Below are 20,028 nucleotides of genomic sequence, written 5' to 3' on the forward strand. Positions count from 1 at the left end.
GTTTTGTACCATGATAAGTTCGTTATCTCAATCACTTGTCGGTGTTTATATACTCTTACTTCTGATATTGAAATTATTTGTAAAATCGACATATATCCAGAAGGGATTAGCTTAACCTTATTAGATATAAAGTAATTCTAAATAATTTTCTTCGTGACGTTCATATTATTATCGTGTTATAGAAACTTGATTCTTTCAATATAGTTTGATGGTGTTCTGACAGAAACTGTTGTATCAATTAAGCTTTTATTGCCAATAGCATGTTCAAGGCGAAAGTGTGTTCCTATCTACTGATTGGTAGTGTCATCTGAGTGTTGTATGTTTTATAGTTTGTCCAAAATCAAATTGGATAAAGATTGAATTGTTTCAATCGTCCCCATACCAGTGGTGGTTGAGGCAGGGATTGGGGTCAATTGAAACACGTATCAGGTGTCCCAAATTCGTTGTCTAATGAGAGGTACTCAGAATCCCTTGAACTAGAAAAAATGAATGACATTTTTTCGGGCTCAATTTTTGGGATAAATGATTTGGTTTGTTGATTTTGTGATTTGATAAGATGTTTATATATCGTGTTAGATTCTTTTGAGAACGTAAAAAAATCGATATAATTCGTTATAGAAATTTTTATGGTTCAAATTCAAACAAGTAAAAGCAAGAGTTCAATTGCAATAAATAAAAAAAATGATTATACCAATGGATTCCTTTCGACAAAGTGCCTGTAGAATGTTTTTGTTTCATGTTGACAGCACCAGTACCTAATAGAGAATTTATGAGAACTTTTCATGTCACTTTTCATTTTTACAATTTTCTCTTATAGCTTAAAAACAGTTAAACTTATAGCTGGACCAATGGATATAATTTATTTTGACCATGAATTAATCATCACTGAGTGGAGGCCAATCATTCAAGATCACTTTTGGCTCAAAATTCGAAAATAATAGACATTTGAGCAAAATAATTCCAGTGATTTCCATAATTTTGATAACAACAAAAATTACCTACAAATTTAAGTATATCATCAGCAGAAGGAATTCCAATAAACGGAATAGAGCAAAGCAGCTAAAGCTCTTTCTACAAATTTCCACCACACTTTATCTTGTTATACTAATTGGTCTCCGTTTTTATTAAACATCATCTAAACATGCCTAATTAGTAAAAACGTTAATGCTACTACTATTCATTTGTATTACCTAGCTATCAGATCTGTGGACATCCCTTCGAAACGTAATCGAGGTGTTTTCCATTCTAAAGAATTCCTGAAACGATGGCTCGTTTGTCTATTGCATCTATTCTCGAACATTCATGATAATGAGCAATCAATGAGATAGTTGTGATAAATGTTGTTAGCTGCCTTATCACCTGCCAAGCTCTAGTAAGACAAGTACTTATGTAGTACATTATACCATACCCTGGCGGACAGTTACTAATTAAGATATGCTAATTGGAGTCAATTTATTAGGAGATGAATATCCTGAAAAACTGAGGGATATTTCTACATATATCGTGAAGAAATCACCGATTCTTGTCGCATCTTGTTCACGTTTTGAGCTTTTGAGATTTTGTGTGAACTTAAAAATAATATTTGCTATTTCGGTGCAAATAAATGAACTAGGGGTCCAGTACTACACTTTTTATTTTCTTGTATTTTTCGAGAAAAAAAAAATTCAATTTTTCCCAAAGAATGCCGCCTCATGGTTGAAGGTTAAAAGTCACGCAAGTCATTATCTTTACAGCTACAAATCTTACCCTGAAACATTATTATCAGCAGCCTAGGGCGATGTGATCATGGCTTACTCATTTCTGTCATCAGTCGGTTCACGAGGTGCTAATTGGTTTTTTTTGAAGATTCCTACAGCAAATATTGCTTGATACCGCTCTGTGATTTGTTCAATCGTTTCCGAGAAAGGCTGTGTTAATACCAGTGTTCAGAAGGAATAGAAATGTATATAATTTTTGTTTTGTAATAAACTGTTTTTCGGGAATAATTTAGATATTATATTAAGTAGCTGAAAGATTTCGAACTACCTATGCCTCATAATGAGTTTTTCAATAGGAATGATACAATTTAAAATATAGTTATATTGGCAACACTGTCTTTTATTTTTTAATATTTCTCATGCCATTTGTTATTAGTAGTCATGCTCTTCAATCTTGGAAATAAACACGCTTCAAAAACATTTAAAAATTGTTGAACTCATGTATCAAAATCAGTATTTATTTGTGGATGAAAGAATTGATTTTTTCAATGGATAACATATGAAATTCTTAATGAATCAATGAATAATTCAAAAGCCCAAAATAGTTTATGAAGATGGCATTTCTTGCAGTAAGAGTAGGCACTGTGCATGTATAGTGGTTAACCAATCAATCTTCCTAAGTTCTCACGCTGATAAGGTTGAGGAGCAATGCGCATCTTTCAACACAAACGTAGTTTTCCCTACAAAGTACCTTTGACTTAACGACTTGGATAATTTAAAATCCATTTATTATTTAAAAGCATCGTCAGAATTTCCTCAGTCGAGTGATGGGTTTATTTTTGAAGAATTGAATTCTCACTATGTAAACGCAAGTTGAAAACTGTTAGTTCTGGGATATTCTTCATCGTCCCCATAAGATTGCCGCACTTCCTTGTAGACATAGTTCGTTATGAGTTATGACCGTCAGAATACAAGTAATCGTCGATAAGATGAATTGATTTGTGAACGTGGTACATACTTGAGCATCGATTACACTGTTCTTTTCAAATATTATAGAAAAATTATTAAGTTTTGGAAGAAGTGCCTAGTTAAATAAACTTTAAAAAAGACTGAATGCATGCTTGAGAAGTTTGATTTTTCCCCTTTCGATATATGCCATTATACAGGATGTTCTACAAGCTCCAAGACAAACTTTGACAAAAGCTATCGCACCTCATTCTGAACATATTTTCAGTTAAGAACTTAAAACAATTGTTGTGGAGAGACGATTCATTTTTATGGAAAAATGTTAGTTATTCGTCGTGCCGAGAGTGAAGACCAGTATGGCGGTGAAGGGGACAAGATTCTCGAAGATGCAGAATTGGAGGCATTACTTGATCAAGACTCGTGTCAAACACAATAAGAATTGATAGGATCATTGGGAGTGACGCAAAAACCAATTTCGAAACACCTGAAAGTCATGGGGATGATTTAACGGGTGTTTTTTTCGAGGTATATAACTTTAAGTTGGCATTACTGTTCAAGATGGTGACCGATTTAACAGCTGTCAAATGATTTACTCTCAGTTTGATGTGGCAATTCATCATGAATAAACTCACAACTGAACAACGCTTGCAAATAGTGCAATTTTATTTCGAAAATAATGGTTTTGTGCGGAATACGTATCGCGCACTACGTCCATTTTATTTTGTTTAGCGATGAAGCGCACTTCTGGTTGAATGGCTACGTCAACAAACAAAACTGCCGCATTTGAAGTGGAGCTAATCCTCAAGTGTATGTCGAAAGACCGTTACATCCAGAAAAACTGACTGTTTGGTGCGCTTTATGGGCTGGTGGAATCATTGGTCCGTACTTCTTCAAAAACGATGATGGCCAGAACGTTACAGTCAATGTTGATCGGTATAGAGCCATGATTACTAACTTTTTCATTGATGAATTGAACAACTATGATGTCCAGGAGCTGTGGTTCCAACAAGACGGCGCAACATGTCACACAGCTCGTGCCACAATCGATTTATTGATAGACACGTTTGGTGACCGCCTAATTTCACGTTTTGGACCTGTGAATTGGCCTCCAAGATCTTGTGATTTAACACCGCTAGACTATTTTCTGTGGGGCTATGTAAAGTCATTGGTCTATGGGGATAAGCCACAAACCCTTGACCATTTGGAAGATAACATTCGCCGTGTTATTGCCGATATACGGCCACAAATGTTGGAAAAAGTCATCGAAAATTGGACGTCCAGATTGGACTACATCCGAGCCAGCCGTGGCGGTCATATGCCTGAAATCATATTTAAAATGTAATGCCACAATATTATCTTGCGGATAAATAAAATTTATGTCAATCGAATAATACATCGTTGTTTTATTGCAATTTAAAGTTCTATAGCTCTAAAAAAAAACCTTTATATTATGAGTTGTTAAAACCGACTGAAACAATCACAGACAATCCTTATCGAACGCAATCACTTGTTACGATTAATGACACACGGCCTGGCTGACCAACACTTCCGGTCTTATTGAGAAGTAAAAAATTGGATCGATTCGTGGATAGCTTCCAAAGAAGACAGTTTTTTCAACGCGTGATTCGTACGCTGCCCGAAAAATGGGAGAAAGTAGTGGCCAGCGATGGAAAATACTTTGAATCATAAATGTATAAACAGTTTTCTCGATAAGGCCTCGAATTTCGGAAAAAAGACGTCAGATGCAAAGTTGCACGCCTATGTATATTTTTCCTTCTTCCGACAAACTTCACGAGGCATCGGGACTTTAGAAAGCAGCCTTTTGAGGGCAGCTATTAAGTTTCATCTAGTTCGGCGGGAATTCCGATCGGAAAGAACAAATGGCGACAGCTCTAAGTTCTCGTTTATCTCGAGATTAGCCAGCCAAGTGTGCGAGGACTCCCATTGTTTCAGGACGTGCCCAGCAAATGAGTTACGGTCCGACTGTTTTTTTCGGTTTCAGACATAATGAATTGTCTTCGACATATCCGCATGTCTTGCACGACCTGAAGGAGTGCAGGTTTATATGGTTAACCGTTTTTTTCTTTTCGGTAGTTGAGGCGAAAGAGTTCACTCGGAAGAAAAGATTGCAAATATAGAAAATGTTGGGTAAATCAGCCCTTCAAGGAACGATAAATTGGAAGAAATCAGATGTTTCAAAATAAGCGAGAAAAAAATATTAGTACCTACTTAGTGGTTGAACCTTGAAGAAATCGTTTCTGCTTCTCGATTCTTTTACTACCGGATGTACAAGTTTGCTTCCGCCGTTCGAGGCTTTATGGTGAAAAACTGGTTATACATATATGATTCAAAGTATTGTCCATCACTGGCCACTACTTTCTTTCATTTTTCGGGCAGCGTACGAATCCAGCGTTGAAAAAACTGGTCATCTTTTGAAGCGATCCATGAATCGATCCAATTTTATACTTCTTCATATGGTAGTTCTGCTCAGCCAGGCCCAAGGTCTGTAGATTACTCATAGACCTTGAGCCAGGCCGTGTGCCATTGATGGAAACAAGAGGTAGTCCGAAAAAGCAACGTCTGAAGAATACGGCGGGTAGGGTAGGACTTCCCATTTCAACGTTTCCAAGTATGTCTTGACCACTTTCGCAACATAGAATCGAGCATTGTAATGCTGTATAATCACTTTATTATGTCTCTCATTGTATTGCCGCCGTTTGTTTTTCAATGCTCGGCTCAAACGCATTATTTGCGTTCGATAACGATCGCCTGTGATTGTTTCAGTCGGTTTTAGAAACTCATAATACACTACGCCGAGCTGGTCCCACCAAATACTGAGCATGACCTTGGAACCGTGAATATTCGGTTTGGTCGTCGTCGTGGAAGCATGGCTGGGATATCCCCCTGATTTTCTGCGCTTGGGATTATCGTAATGGACCCATTTTTCGCGCCCAGTCACAATCCGATGAAGAAATCCCTTCCGCCTTTGCCATGCAAGCAGCTGTTCACAAGAAAACAAACGCTGTTAAACATATCTCGGCTTCATCTCGTACGGCACCTAATTTCCTTGTTTTTGAATGACTTTTAGGCGTTTATTTGAAATGGCTTGTTGCGTCACTCCCAATAATCCTACCAATTTTGGTTGCATTTGACACGAGTCTTAATCAAGTAATGCTTCCAATTCTGCATCTCCGAAAACCTTCTCTCTTACACCGCCTCGCTGGTCATCGACGTCAAAATCACCGTTCTTGAAGCTTTGAAACCACTCTCGGCACGTTCTTTCACTAATAGCGGCCTCACCATAGGTATTTGAGATCATTTGATGAGCCTCAGTCACAGACGTCTTCATATTATAGCGTAAAATTAAAACCTCCCGCAAATTACGAGAATTTGGCTCGTAAGCTGACATGTTTAATCGAGAATTACTTTATGTTGCTGACACAAATCGACTAATATTTCGATGGCATTATGTTCAAAAAAAAATAATAAATTGATGAATACGATAAAATAAGGATGAATACTTGTAGATATGCTGGCTAATGACTTACTGTCGAAGCAATTATAGGATCACAAGCCTAGGAATTCACACATACTTGTTTACGAATATCTTAGCTTATTGTATAACATCTACAATCTTTTTATTCCGTCTACCATCTATTGCAAAACGACAGGAGCACACACCTATAATATTATACCTCTTAAAATTCAAACCCTAAAATTTATATTGCTACCTAATTTTTATAATGTTTTCAATTTATGATTTGAGTGGAAATTAAAGTTAACAGAAGTAAAAAAAAAGAAATTTAAAATCGTAGAACGCACCATATCAATATTCACATCAAGACAGATAAAATCCAGAAGAATGTCTATCACGACAAACCCTATTGGTCTAGTACCAAACTGAGCGAACGGATCGTCTAAATAATTCGAATATCTTCAGATAATTCTAATCACAGAAAACAATCACCTGTACACCTGGTGGGTAAAAGATGTCTTCGACAGTTTTATTACAATGACCTGAAATCCTCGTCCGTAAATAGATGCAAGAGGTTGGTCGTCCAATAAAACGATCTAATCTCGAAGAGAGATCATTTTTTTTATCCAGCCACCACGTCTCATAAAATGACAAACATTCATGTGGAACGAACTACGGCAAATAACTATCGGAGTAACGAAAATGGAGAATCCTATTAATAATTATAATTTCAGCTCTTGTAAAGATAAATCAAATAAACACACTTCTGAATTATAACTCGGCTCGCTGGAACAAATTGCGAATTTCCTGTTACCAGTTGAGGCAGTGTCCATAAGATATACTGAAAGGCATTAGATATGATAGGAACTACGTCCAAGCGTGTTTTTCATGCTCTTCGATTAGAAATTTCATCTGCACAAATATCTCTACAGGAAGTCCGCAATTTTGTGGACGATGATAGAGGTATTGTATATTGGTGTTTAATGATCGAAATCTATGTAACTATAGATACCGTGTAAATAGAAACAGATTTTCATATAGGATAAAGATTATATGGAGTCTTTTGTTGTGAATTGCTGCAATAATATCTAAAAAAATTTGATGGACATAAGAAAGACTTCGACGCTTCCATTGAGTTCCCACAATATTTAGATACTTTCGAATGACTCTCAAATTTATATACTAACAAAGAAACTGCAATACCCAGAAGGATCTGTTTGAATTTTGATTTTTTTTTGGTGAAACATAGATAGTATTGCAAAGAGCAAATGGTTGAATTTGAAGAAACAAATCGCGAAGGTTTTTTCATCTGAACAATTTTTGTTACTTTATTATTGTAGTCGTTTTTGCATCTTTTTACATTTTACAACAAACCAGCTGTTCGAGGAGACCCAAAGTCAATGTTCAGTTGTTCTTAAAATGCCTAGAGCACGTGTATTCGGAATTTATCGCCAGCTATGTGAATTTGGTAGAGGTCGAATTATTGGTCTACGAAAAGCGGGGTTGTCATTTCGAGAAATCGCTATCCGCACGAACAGAAATCCAACTACTGTTATGAGATGTTGTCAAGCGTGGTTTGATTATGCCCAAAATCGAAGAAGAGTAGGCACCGAACGTCGAAGGGGCACAAATGAAGTTGAAGATAGACGTCTGAGACTTATGACAATTAGAGACCGATTTGCTACAACATCCTGTAACTGTCCGAACGGTTTACCGCCGGATAAGGTCTTTTGTACTGCAGCATTATCAACCCATCTTGTGTTACCTCTGACGGTTGAGCATCGCCGGCAACGATTACAGTGGTGCAGAGAACGTCAACATTGGAATGTAGAATGGCATCAGGTCGTCTTTTCTGATGAATCTCGATTCCATTCGGGTTCACATGATGATAATAAAAAAAAGTAACATAGAACTCGAAGATATTTGTCTACTTCCATATTATTGCTGTTAAAATTGTTAGCACTCTAATCAGAGAAATCATTTGCTCTTCAATAAATCAGTTACAATGTCAACTCCTTATGACAAATTGATTTTCAATCCTGCATTTTTCATTCGATATGCATGAAAACGGATATCACGACAACATATCTGACAATTTCTTCACCAGTTCTGAATATATGCAGCACAAAAGTATTATCTTCTGTGAATAAATGGCAAGCGGAGGTAATGAATATTAAATAATATGCTCATAAAGACTGCGTAACGTTCGCTTTATTTAAATTTGTCACTTCTTGTCAAATTATTAATAATATAAATGATTTAGTATTGACACGAGTTCTGCTCGAATTGTTACGCTGAACATTTTACAAGCACAACATGTATATGCGAACAGAGAAAATCTCTAATGTGGCTATATATCTGACAGATCTGGTACAATTCCATAAGCATCGTGAACATTAACATAACATGTTTAATTGTTTCAATTTAATTGTTATCTCCTTTCATTATTCCGCTGTTTAGCATACTATATCTGCGATTTTTTCTTCGCATACCGGATCACCAATTTACTTATCAAAGCGTCTAACCAACCGTAACAATACACGATACTCACGTGCACTCTCATTTGAATTGTATATCGAATAAACTCTGATTGTGTGCACATATGACTCAAATAAATCTCAATCAGTGATTTCGCTATTTTGCTGTCGTGTCTTACGACTAAGGTTAACTCTGTGATTCCACCCACACTATTTATTTGATTTTATTGCTTATTGACGGTGGGTTACAGCTGAATGTTGCAAAAATGTCTAAAAGATCACGACTCAGAATCCCTTATGCCTTAAAAAGCGTACAGAGTAGAGCAGAAATCCCTTAAGGTTGGAAGGAGAAAAAATAACAATTTCAGTACTCAGCATGCAGTGGCCAGGTTTAAGATGAAAACCAGGGTTTTTTATAACACTAGTAGGTATTGAGTAGAGTTGAGTTATCTCATCCCTTTAAAGCAGTATGTATGGAAAGTTCACTGCCAGCCTCGGTACAAAACATGAAATGCGAATCATTTAAACACTATTCATTTTAGACATAACATGCCAACGAAAAAAATTAAGGGTATGCCATTCTTCAAAAATTGCAGTATCTTTCGGACCACCTATAGAAAAGTCCTTAAATTTGCAGAAGACTTGAAAACTTTTCGGGAATTCAATAAAAAATAATTGAACAATTATCTCGAACGGTTCTCTAGTTTAAAGCATTTTTACCATGAAATTTATCGAAAAAAAGTGGCCTACGTCAAAAAACACCACAGATAAATTATGGCAATTAAAGAAGAAGAAGAAGAGGTATTTCGAAAAAGAATTCTATGGAGATTATGGTTATGATATTGGGCATTCTCATTTGAAAAAATCTTGTTTCACCACTTTCGGACCAGTGTAGAGAGCCAAAAATTATTCAATCTTATGCGCTGAGTACTGTAGATTCAGCCAAGTTTGAATAATCAACCAAAATTCCCAAGAGTTACCGACCGATCGAGCACTATCGATTCGTCCTCTAGAATATTACTTCCATAATATCTCAGCCAGTAGAATATTACTTCCTGATATTCCACCCTGCAGAATATTACTTCCCTAATATTCCACCCTGTAGAATATTACTTCCCTAATATTACACCCTGTAGAATAGGGATTCACGGCTTGACTTGATATTCAAGCTACTTGGCTGAGTTCAAGCTCAAGAAGCTTCAGCTATTACTTGACTTGAACTTAACTTTATCTCGAGTCAAGCTCAAGCTACATGACCTTGAACTTGAGCCATTTAGCTTGAATATCATGGCAAGCCGCGAATCCCTACTGTAGAATATTATTTCCCCAATATTCCACCATGTATAATAATACTTCCCTAATATTCCACCCTGTAGAATAATACTGCCCTAATATTCCACCCTGTGGAATAATACTTCCCTAATATTCCACCCGGTAGAATATTATTCCCTAATATTCTTTTCGAATGGTAGTTATGGTGCAATCATCATCAAAAATATAGGGAATTTTTTTTTTAGATATTCGTCAATGTGTCAAACTTTATCGTTTGAGACCTTTCCTGGCCCAAAATACTATTACAGATTTTGTAACGCAATGATTCGATGTCGTGCGCTAGGAAACTTGCGAAGCGAAGCTTTCCTCTTTTAAATGTCACTTCGGTAATCGTACATAAAATCAAGAAACAGTGATCTAGCATTTCCGGCAATCTGCATTAGCATACCTAATTCATGAAACCGACGACTTCACGATAATAACGCGACGAAAAAGCCATCTTTCAAGGATGTAAAACAGCCTATTTTATGTACGTAATTCAAAATCCGAAGTCCTGGAGTTATGATCAACATCAGCCTTAATACTACACAGTTCCTATTACGCATGTCTAAAACACGCTCGAAGAGGGCCGTGATATGCCTCATTTTATGGTCAAGGTAGTATTCAGAGTACTGTATGGAAAAAGGGAAAATAGAAAATCGTAAATTGCAGCCTGGATGAAAATTAAGTTAAATTTATTCCGAGATAATTGATCTAGACCCATACGAGATTAGATACATATCATACTCGATCTAAACATATGGCGAATTCGAAATGGTAATCATTTCGGTATTTGAATAATTACAACCTAGAGAGTCAGTTTCAGACATAATCATTTTTAATGAGGCGCATTATTTATAATTCAATTTGTATGCATAGGTGTCATTACTCTATATGTACCAACCTAAAAACTACCATAAAATAAACTGACGTTGCGTTGCAGGTGGTGTTTAGCTCGTTTGGTCCGATGTCTCTTCAGAATTTCAAGAGATTGGTACTAACGACACTTTGATAGTTGGTCATTTCTCATCCGTATAAATAATCGATTAAACGATTAAATCGGTTAGAATTAAAATAACGCATCCTGCGAAAATTGAAATATTCCGATGCGTTATGCAACTAATTTCGCACGTGAAACGAGTCAATTTATATTTGTCTGAAAAATACGAGACGTGAAAAACTAGTCAGCTTGTTTCCTCAATAAAGCATTGATGGAAGAACCGATTATGATTGAAGAAAATCGATCATCAGAGACGACCGACGTTTGAAAACTGCAACTGCTATGTAATCAAGGTTCTTGTTTCCTCATATTGGTAATATTTAACTTCAATTGGTATTTTATTTTGGCGTTATTTTTTCCTTCAACTTTAACTTTTTTCATTCGAAGACCTCGATATTTGGGACTATTCATGTAAACTCACCCACATCATAATAATGCAAAGCCTCAGTGAAGTTTATCCAGGCATTCATCTCTTCCAAAGTGGCTTTGGGGCTGCAGCAGTATTCAAGAAGTTCAATGGGAAGTGAGAGATAAGTCTATCCTAGTCGGGCCCACTCTCTTGGATATTTCTTTGACTTTGAAATAGATATTTAGAATGTATTAAATATCCTAGGAACACCTGAAAGAAAATTGAATATTTGAAATTTTTATTTTTATTATGTTCAGTATTTACTTCAGTTCAACCTCCGAATTATTGAATGAATATTTCGTAAGTACATAAGGGCATGTAATTCTTCCTGTGAGAAGTTTCGAAGAAAAACCTTGCTAAGTTATATTTTAATAAGAACAATGAGTCCTGACAGCAACAAAATTCCGAGTCTGAGACTAGGATTTTTGCACCTGCACGAATGCTTTTCGTTATAAAAATATTAATTTGCATTGTGTTTTTTCGATTTTTTTCACAGTATTTGACAAGACTATTTGATCAGTAATAGATTATTCACGTACCTTCAAAACATTCTACCTATTGTTATACATGCATCATAATAAATATGTACTTATTAATCAAAGGTATTGTAATTTTTGGTGACAACAGCTGTTAAGTTTTGCAACGGACTCAGAGCAATAGCATAGATAGAGAGAGCATATGTCCCCAACATGAACTATCAAATTTGACATGAAGCGCATATCAGTGATACGATATTTTACTCAATTCACGAGTTTCTCCAGAAAAAAAACGCACTTCTTATGCTCCTCATTGAATCAACGTTTCACATCAACTCAAAATAAATTAAAATGAATACCACATATATCAGAAATTCAGAAAACAAACTTCAAGCGCGCCAAACGACGTGAAACAACCGATGACACTAGGAGAGCTAAAGTTGCCAAACCTTGGATTTCAGCAGGTAGATACAGAAAATAATAAATATTCTGTTTATTATAAATTCGACAATTAGGAAAAATATCGGATTCCAAATATTCAAATTTGCATATTCAATCGGGAATCACTCAAATGAATATATTTCATTCCATATAAAATACATTCATAACGATATAGTAAAATTGTGGATTTGAGAATATATCACAATCCGACAAAGTAATCTAACCATGTTAGGGACATGTAAAAATTGCGTATACTTCCTCTATGTTTATTACTCTATGGTAGCTACTAAGACTAGGGAAATAGTCATATTTAATTCAGTACCCCCTCCCAAAACAAATCCTGGCTGCGACATTACAAAGAAACATCCCATTTGTATCTTAAATTGAGTTGAAGACATTTTCACCGTCTCAATAACCCATTCATCCTCCTGAAGATCAAATATCTCACTTAGAACATTCATACATTAATTCAGTACAAATATCCGATGTAAACAAGTACTTCTCGCCCACTATCGCCGAAATGGCCTCAGGAAGACCATCTTACACAATTTTTCAGCAAATGATGCATTTCATCATTGACTAGAGTTTATTATCTTCGTGTAATAGACATCGAATGTGGGTTCATTTCTGATCCGATGTACTTTACGATCCCTTAGTGTATAAAGATAAACGTTCCCTAGAACTGCTAGTGGTCGTAAACCGCTTAGGAGTTGGCAAATATTTGCGCTTGGTGCGCGCGAAGGCGCATTTTGGTTTGTAGCATTGAATTGATTATGACGTTTATATGTGGCATTAGGTTTGTGGGAGTAATTAAACCAACGGAGCATTCGTTAAACACTATTATGTAACATAAATCATGGCGTCGGGAATCACAAGTACGTTATAGCTGTTTCGGAGGAGTCATTTTATTATATCCAACTAAATTGAGGTATGTTGAAAAGAACTTTGATTGATCCTGGTTAAATATTTGATTGTTAATAGCTTAGTGAACCACATGATCAGTGGATGAACTGCTATTGAAAAGACAATATAAAAACGAGATGAATCTATAAATACCTACTGAGATCAGGAATTTAGGGGGTGATTTTTTTATTGAAGCTAGGGTTTGTTGCTCTATACCACAGGCCAATAAAAAATTTGGTGTTATTCTTTAAGATTATATAACGAATAATTTCAAAAACTATATCCAAAACACTGCATTTTGATAATTCAATGACATTTCACTGAGCTTGACTTTTATTTTTTGGCGAACGTCCAAAAATGTTACTATGGAAATGTAAAACTGACTGTTTGGTACGCTTTATGGGCTGGTGGAATCATTGGTACGTACTTCTTCAAAAACGATGATGGCCAAAACGTTACAGTCAATGGTAATCGGTATAGAGCCATGATTACTAACTTTTTCATTCCTGAATTGAACAACCATGAGGTCCAGGAGCTGTGGTTCCAACAAGAAGGCGCAACATGTCACACAGCTCGTGCCACAATCGATTTATTGAAAGACACGTTTGGTGACTGCCTAATTTCACGTTTTGGACCTGTGAATTGGCCTCCAAGATCTTGTGATTTAACACCGCTAGACTTCTTTCTGTGGGGCTATGTAAAGTCATTGGTCTATGCGGATAAGCCACAAACCCTTGGCCATTTGGAAGACAACATTCGCCGTGTTATTGCCGATATACGGCCACAAATGTTGGAAAAAGTCATCGAAAATTGGACGTCCAGATTGGACTACATCCGAGGCCAGCCATGGCGGTCATATGCCAGAAATCATATTTAAAATGTAAGGCCACAAGATTATCTTGCGGATAAATAAAATTCATGTCATTCGAATAATCCATCGTTGTTTTATTACAATTTAAAGTTCTATAGCTCTGAAAAAAACACCCTTTATAATCGACAAGTGGTATAAGAAATAAGTTATTTGAATTCAGGACATCAAATTGATATAGAATCAGCTCAAAAAAAACCTCGACACCAAAACAGCTGTTTCTATTAATGTTCTAAGGTAAAGGAATATCTTTCTCTTCACAATGAAATAAACATTCATTGAATGTTATTCAAATAAACTCTCTTTTTACATCAAAATGGAACATCTTATTGGAACATCTTTCATTTCGACAAGGCAGGAAAAGTCATTGAAATCTGATTTTCCTTCGACTTTTCAGGAATGTCTAAATTAGATATCATTTTCATCATCCGAAGTACACTTTGTATTTACCGCATTTTCGTTTGATGACATTCGATCTTCTATTTTGGGTCATTTCCTTATTTCTGTCACTTATTAAATTTTTTGTGATCATAAAAAACTAGAAAGTTTTCGAAAATACTTTACGAAGTCACAAATCGTATGCCTTTCGATAATTACCAGAAATTAAGGTACGAAATGGTTGAATGGAAGATTTATTACCGCCAGTATAAAATTGTGCCTTGTTCTCCAGAAGATAACATGGCCTGAAAGATCTATCAATCTGTCCACAGATGTAACGAATTCATGAGTTATGAGTTAGATGTTCCCGCAATATCCTTCAATTTGATTGACCGCTACGTTGAATGTATGGTGAAATTATGAATATTTTATTTCATTCACTAACCAAAGTTATTTATCGAATTAACACAGTTTTATGCCTTATGGGCCTCGAGAGGAGGTCTGACAACGAATATTCCGGCGTCCTCAATTTTGTGATGTACGCAATTGATTTGCTCGAAACAGTGGCGTAGTTGCGAAATATCCTTTTGATTGAAGCTTATTCGAGAAAGGTAGTTTCGATTCAGGGTTATTTTCTTTCTTAAAAGGTTGTGGTTAGCAATTTTACGCCTACAAAGGCATTATTTGAGTGTTTAACAGTTCAAATTCCGTTTATTTGCAACAATACATGTAACGGGTCTTTTTTTTCGAGGTATATAACTTTAATATGGCATTACTGTTCAAGATGGCGACCGATTTAACAGCTGTCAAGTGATTTATTCTCTGTTTGGTTTGGCAATTCATCATGAATAGACTCACGCCTGAACAACGCTTGCAAATAGTGCAATTTTATTTCGAAAATAATGGTTCTGTGCGGAATACGTATCGCGCACTACGTCCATTTTATTTTGTTTAGCGATGAAGCGCACTTCTGGTTGAATGGCTACGTCAACAAACAAAACTGCCGCATTTGGAGTGAAGCTAATCCTCAAGTGTATGTCGAAACACCGTTACATCCAGAAAAACTGACTGTTTGGTGCGCTTTATGGGCTGGTGGAATCATTGGTCCGTACTTCTTCAAAAACGATGGTGGCCAGAACGTTACAGTCAATGGTGATCGGTATAGAGCCATGATTACTAACTTTTTCATTCCTGAATTGAACAACCATGATGTCCAGGACCTGTGGTTCCAACAAGACGGCGCAAACATTTCACGTTTTGGACCTGTGAATTGGCCTACAAGATCTTGTGATTTAACACCGCTAGACCTCTTTCTGTGGGGCTATGTAAAGTCATTGGTCTATGCGGATAAGCCACAAACCCTTGACCATTTGGAAGACAACATTCGCCGTGTTATTGCCGATATACGGCCACAAATGTTGGAAAAAGTCATCGAAAATTGGACGTCCGGATTGGACTACATCCGAGCCAGCCGTGGCGGTCACATGCCAGAAATCATATTTAAAATGTAATGCCACAAGATTATCTTGCGGATAAATAAAATTCATGTCAATCGAATAATCCATCTTTATTTTATTGCAATTTAAAGTTCTACAGCTCTAAAAAAAAACACCCTTCATATGAAACTCGTATTCGAACGTCGTCCAATGAATGGAAGACATTTAGCAGAAATCCTAGGCATCTAATTTGACAGTGTAAGCAATATTTTGACTTAAGTATTGGGTTTCAGAAAGTTGTGTGCAAAATTGGTAATTATGGAACAAAAACACATTCGAATGCGACTTTCTCAGCAACATTTAGAGCGTTTTCGAAAGTATGAATGTGGATTTTGTTTGTCGATTCATTACTAGTGACTTCCATCTGTTCCTAAGTTAAAAAAAAATGCATTCTTGGAAAGCGTTTATCATCAAATGATGAGGTCATAACAGCTGCAGAAGCGTATTTTGCAACCCTTCCTGATTTTCACTTCAAGGATGGAATTAATAAATTGGAAGTTCGCTGAAACAAGTATATTGATTTGCAAGGAGACTATACTGAATTCTAAAGTGTTTTTGAAAGCATAAAATTGTGTTTTCTTATCGAAACGCAAAACTTATCGAACAACCTAGTATTCAACCCAAACCTTCAATATGTTTTCACGAACTTTCGAAAACTACATTAACTGGCTGAAACACGAAGAATCTATTGCTCATCTCATGATGATGGAATTTTCTTCGAAACTGTTAAGTGTTGAACCCAGAGGTCGCGAGAATGTACACACACTCTTAGCTAATGGCTCAACTGGCCGTATTCAGATCATGGCTCGGATCTAACAAAATTCACGTATGTGAATTCTGAAACGTACGGAATCGTCGAATTCATAATTTCTCCCAACACTCTTGCGTAATAACATGTAATTATCCAATCAGAAAAATCGGGTTACATCAATTAACGATAATAGTCGATGAGGCATTAGCCAGTGAGTAAAAAAAAAGGAAGAGGATGTGTAATTACCAATCGTTTTGCGTAGATACCTACCAGCTTCTCTTATTCGAATAAGCTCTATTAGTGATGACGTCACACACCGCAATTTTAGTTCTCCTGTCAGTGTTCGGAATCCAAACAAACAAATTGTCATTCAAATTAGTACGTTGTCGTTGAAGAAATTGGCTTATTTTGATAAATAAGATTATTTAAGGAACGATTTTACTATTAATTGATAGACAAAAGGCACGAGATTAATGCCAGTAAGTTCGGACTTGAAGTTCAACTAATAAACAAGGCTTTTTACAAAATCTGGGGAATGATACAGGATTCAAACTTACTGGTATTAACCTCGTTCCTTCTGTCTATCAATTAATACTGAAATCGTTCCTCAAATATGCTTATTTATGAAAATAAGCCAATTCCTTCAACGACACCGTACTAATTTGAATGACAATTTATTTGTTTGGATTCCGAACACTGACAGGAGAACCAGAAATGGCGGTGTGTGACGTCACACTAATAGAGCGTATTGCGCTTTATGTATATCCGCCTTTTGATCGATCATTTCTTGTTATGGACTCCGAAAATGGCAGAACCAATCACAAAATTCAGATTTTTTATGGGAAACTATCATTTCTGTGATTCATTAACTTGAAGTTTCAAAATGGATGCGAAGAAAAAAGATTATGAAACTATAAAATATCAATAATCCACTTTACGCAGAATGTTATCCTAATAATTCATCCATATTCAACTTCCACAAGAAAAATTACAAAAAAAAAGGAATCAATACATCGACATAAATTTTCATAAAATGCAAAACTCGACAATTCTGTTTTCTAACTGCAGCAGTAATTGAGCAGTGTTCAAATATTCATTCTACGATTGGGCATTCTCTTTTTTTGAGATTTAGTATAAGGGACATCCATTGCCCTGCGATCTTAATAGTCTATTGAGCTATTCTCTCCATAACGTGATCTACGGCTTGCCTTCCAGTTCCAGAGTTCTAATGAACTCCAGTAACTGGTATGGCTTCAAGAAGGCTACTTCCTCACTTCTTCAAGTTTTTTTTCCATAACAGATTTTGCGTTGGCTAGTGAAGGCGAGGCATTCCGTCACTCGATGATTAAGAGTTTCTTCCTCCTCTCAACAGAATCTGCACTCCTCATTTTCTGCTAGACCCATTCTCATGAGGTGTTTTCTAAGGCGACAATACCCTGTGAGGAATCCAGTGAGGAGATGTAGTAAATTCTTGCCAAGATCCAGATACTCCTTGATCTCGCAGGGTCAAAGTTTCGAAGAAACTTTTTGGAGTGATCCAAACCAGGAAGATTCTGCCAGATTGTTTCTCTTTCGTGTTTTCCTTCTCCTGAAACTCTTTCTTGTATGTACATTTGCCTATACCATAGAAAGGTTCCGGGCCAATGAAAGGAGTTTGTGCTCCTTTTCTGTCAAGTGTGTTGGCCTCTTCATTCCCTTTAATTCCCGATTGACTGGAAACCCAGAACAAAAAGTCCTTGTTATTTTTGCCTATTTCGCTAAGTTTTCTTCCGCACTCCAATAGCAACTTAGAATCAAAGATATGTGACCTCAGTGCTTTGATTGCAGTAGGATAGTAAGCATTTGCTATCATTCCCGAGATTTCAGAACCATCTGTGTACCATTGAATGGTATTCTTTTTGAAAACTGGCTTTGTAGACTCACCTTCGACATCAAAAGATTTCTAGTCGAAGAAATATATCAAATGGTATTTCACTGAAGGTTCTAAAGTGCTTTCAAGATTTGATTGTCGTAAAACAGTTCACAATTTCGTCCCCAACAAGGTGCATAAAAGAATAAAATGACAAATGCATATCCCCGAGCGATCTTCCCATGAAACGGCCATAAATTCAAAGGACGAGGTATTAAGGAAACGTTGAAATGAGGAAAACCCACGTTTTTAGCATCCATTTCAATGGACAGTTTACAGCTACTTACCCGAAGCGCGCGAGGCTTAATAAGATCCCAGTTGAATTAACAGCCTCTTCGGGATTTTGATTTGTTAACATGAATTATGAGGGAAAGAACGGCTAGAACTGCTAGAAGACGCGGGTTCTAGTCCAGTTCAGCGCCTGCCAACCGCACCTGCCTCATTTTTGATGTGCTCCCTCCGATACCAATCCCTTTCTCATTATTTGCCTGTCATCAATATCGATAAAAATACTTTACTGTTACCGTGAAAGAGTATTCGTTCAATTTCGATTTTTGCGACCTCGTTTTTCCTAGCAGGACATTCAGCTCGCCCAGATTATTTATATACCCGTAGATATTCTCTGTTCGGTAGATCGAAAAGTAAATTATCTTGTCTTGTGCGGGATTTTTGAGTGGAGAGATTGAAGTGTTTTTTAGGGTGATGGATAGCACGCCCCGTCTGTTCGCTAAGCTCTGTTCTACTTTTCCAATCGGATGTGGAAGTTGGCTCGAATTTCGATCCAACGATTCAGTTATGTATTAACGATAAAAATATACTAACTGACAAGGAAACTGCAACACCCAGAAGGAGCTATTTATATTTTAATTTTTTTTTGTTGGTAAAACATAGATAGTATAGCAAAGAGTAAATGATTGAAATTTGGACAAAAAACGAAGGAGATACTGTTTTTTTTTTTTAATAAACTTGTTAATAATGTGTTTGTCCACCGCGATTATCTATACACTCCCCAACACGTTTCGGCATTGATGCAATAAGATGGTCTATTTCTTCTTGAGGGATACTCTCCCAAGCTACCTGTACTTCATGTCTTAGAGCCGCCAAAGTCTGTGGGGGCTAGGGTAAATTTCCAAGCCTTCTATCCATGATATCCCAAACATGTTCTTTGGGCCAAAGATCAGGGGATCTGGACGGCCATGGCAAAAGATTCACATGGGTCGCTTCGAAAAGGTTTAGGCCCGGTGCACACATCCGACTTTTGTAGTTACGACACCGTTGCTGTGTCGTACTTGCGGCCTGTGGTACAAAGAATCAAATGGGAGCATGCACACTACCCGCCTTGCCGTTGCGACGTCGTAACTGCCATCATGCGGGCTGTGGTACAAAGAATCAAATGGGAGCATCCACACTAGCGTACGACACCGCAACGGTGTCGCAACTGCAAATGTCGGATGTGTGCACCGGGGCTAAA

The sequence above is a fragment of the Harmonia axyridis genome, chromosome 4 (genome assembly GCF_914767665.1).
Source record: "Harmonia axyridis chromosome 4, icHarAxyr1.1, whole genome shotgun sequence".
NCBI classification, from domain to species: domain Eukaryota; kingdom Metazoa; phylum Arthropoda; class Insecta; order Coleoptera; family Coccinellidae; genus Harmonia; species Harmonia axyridis.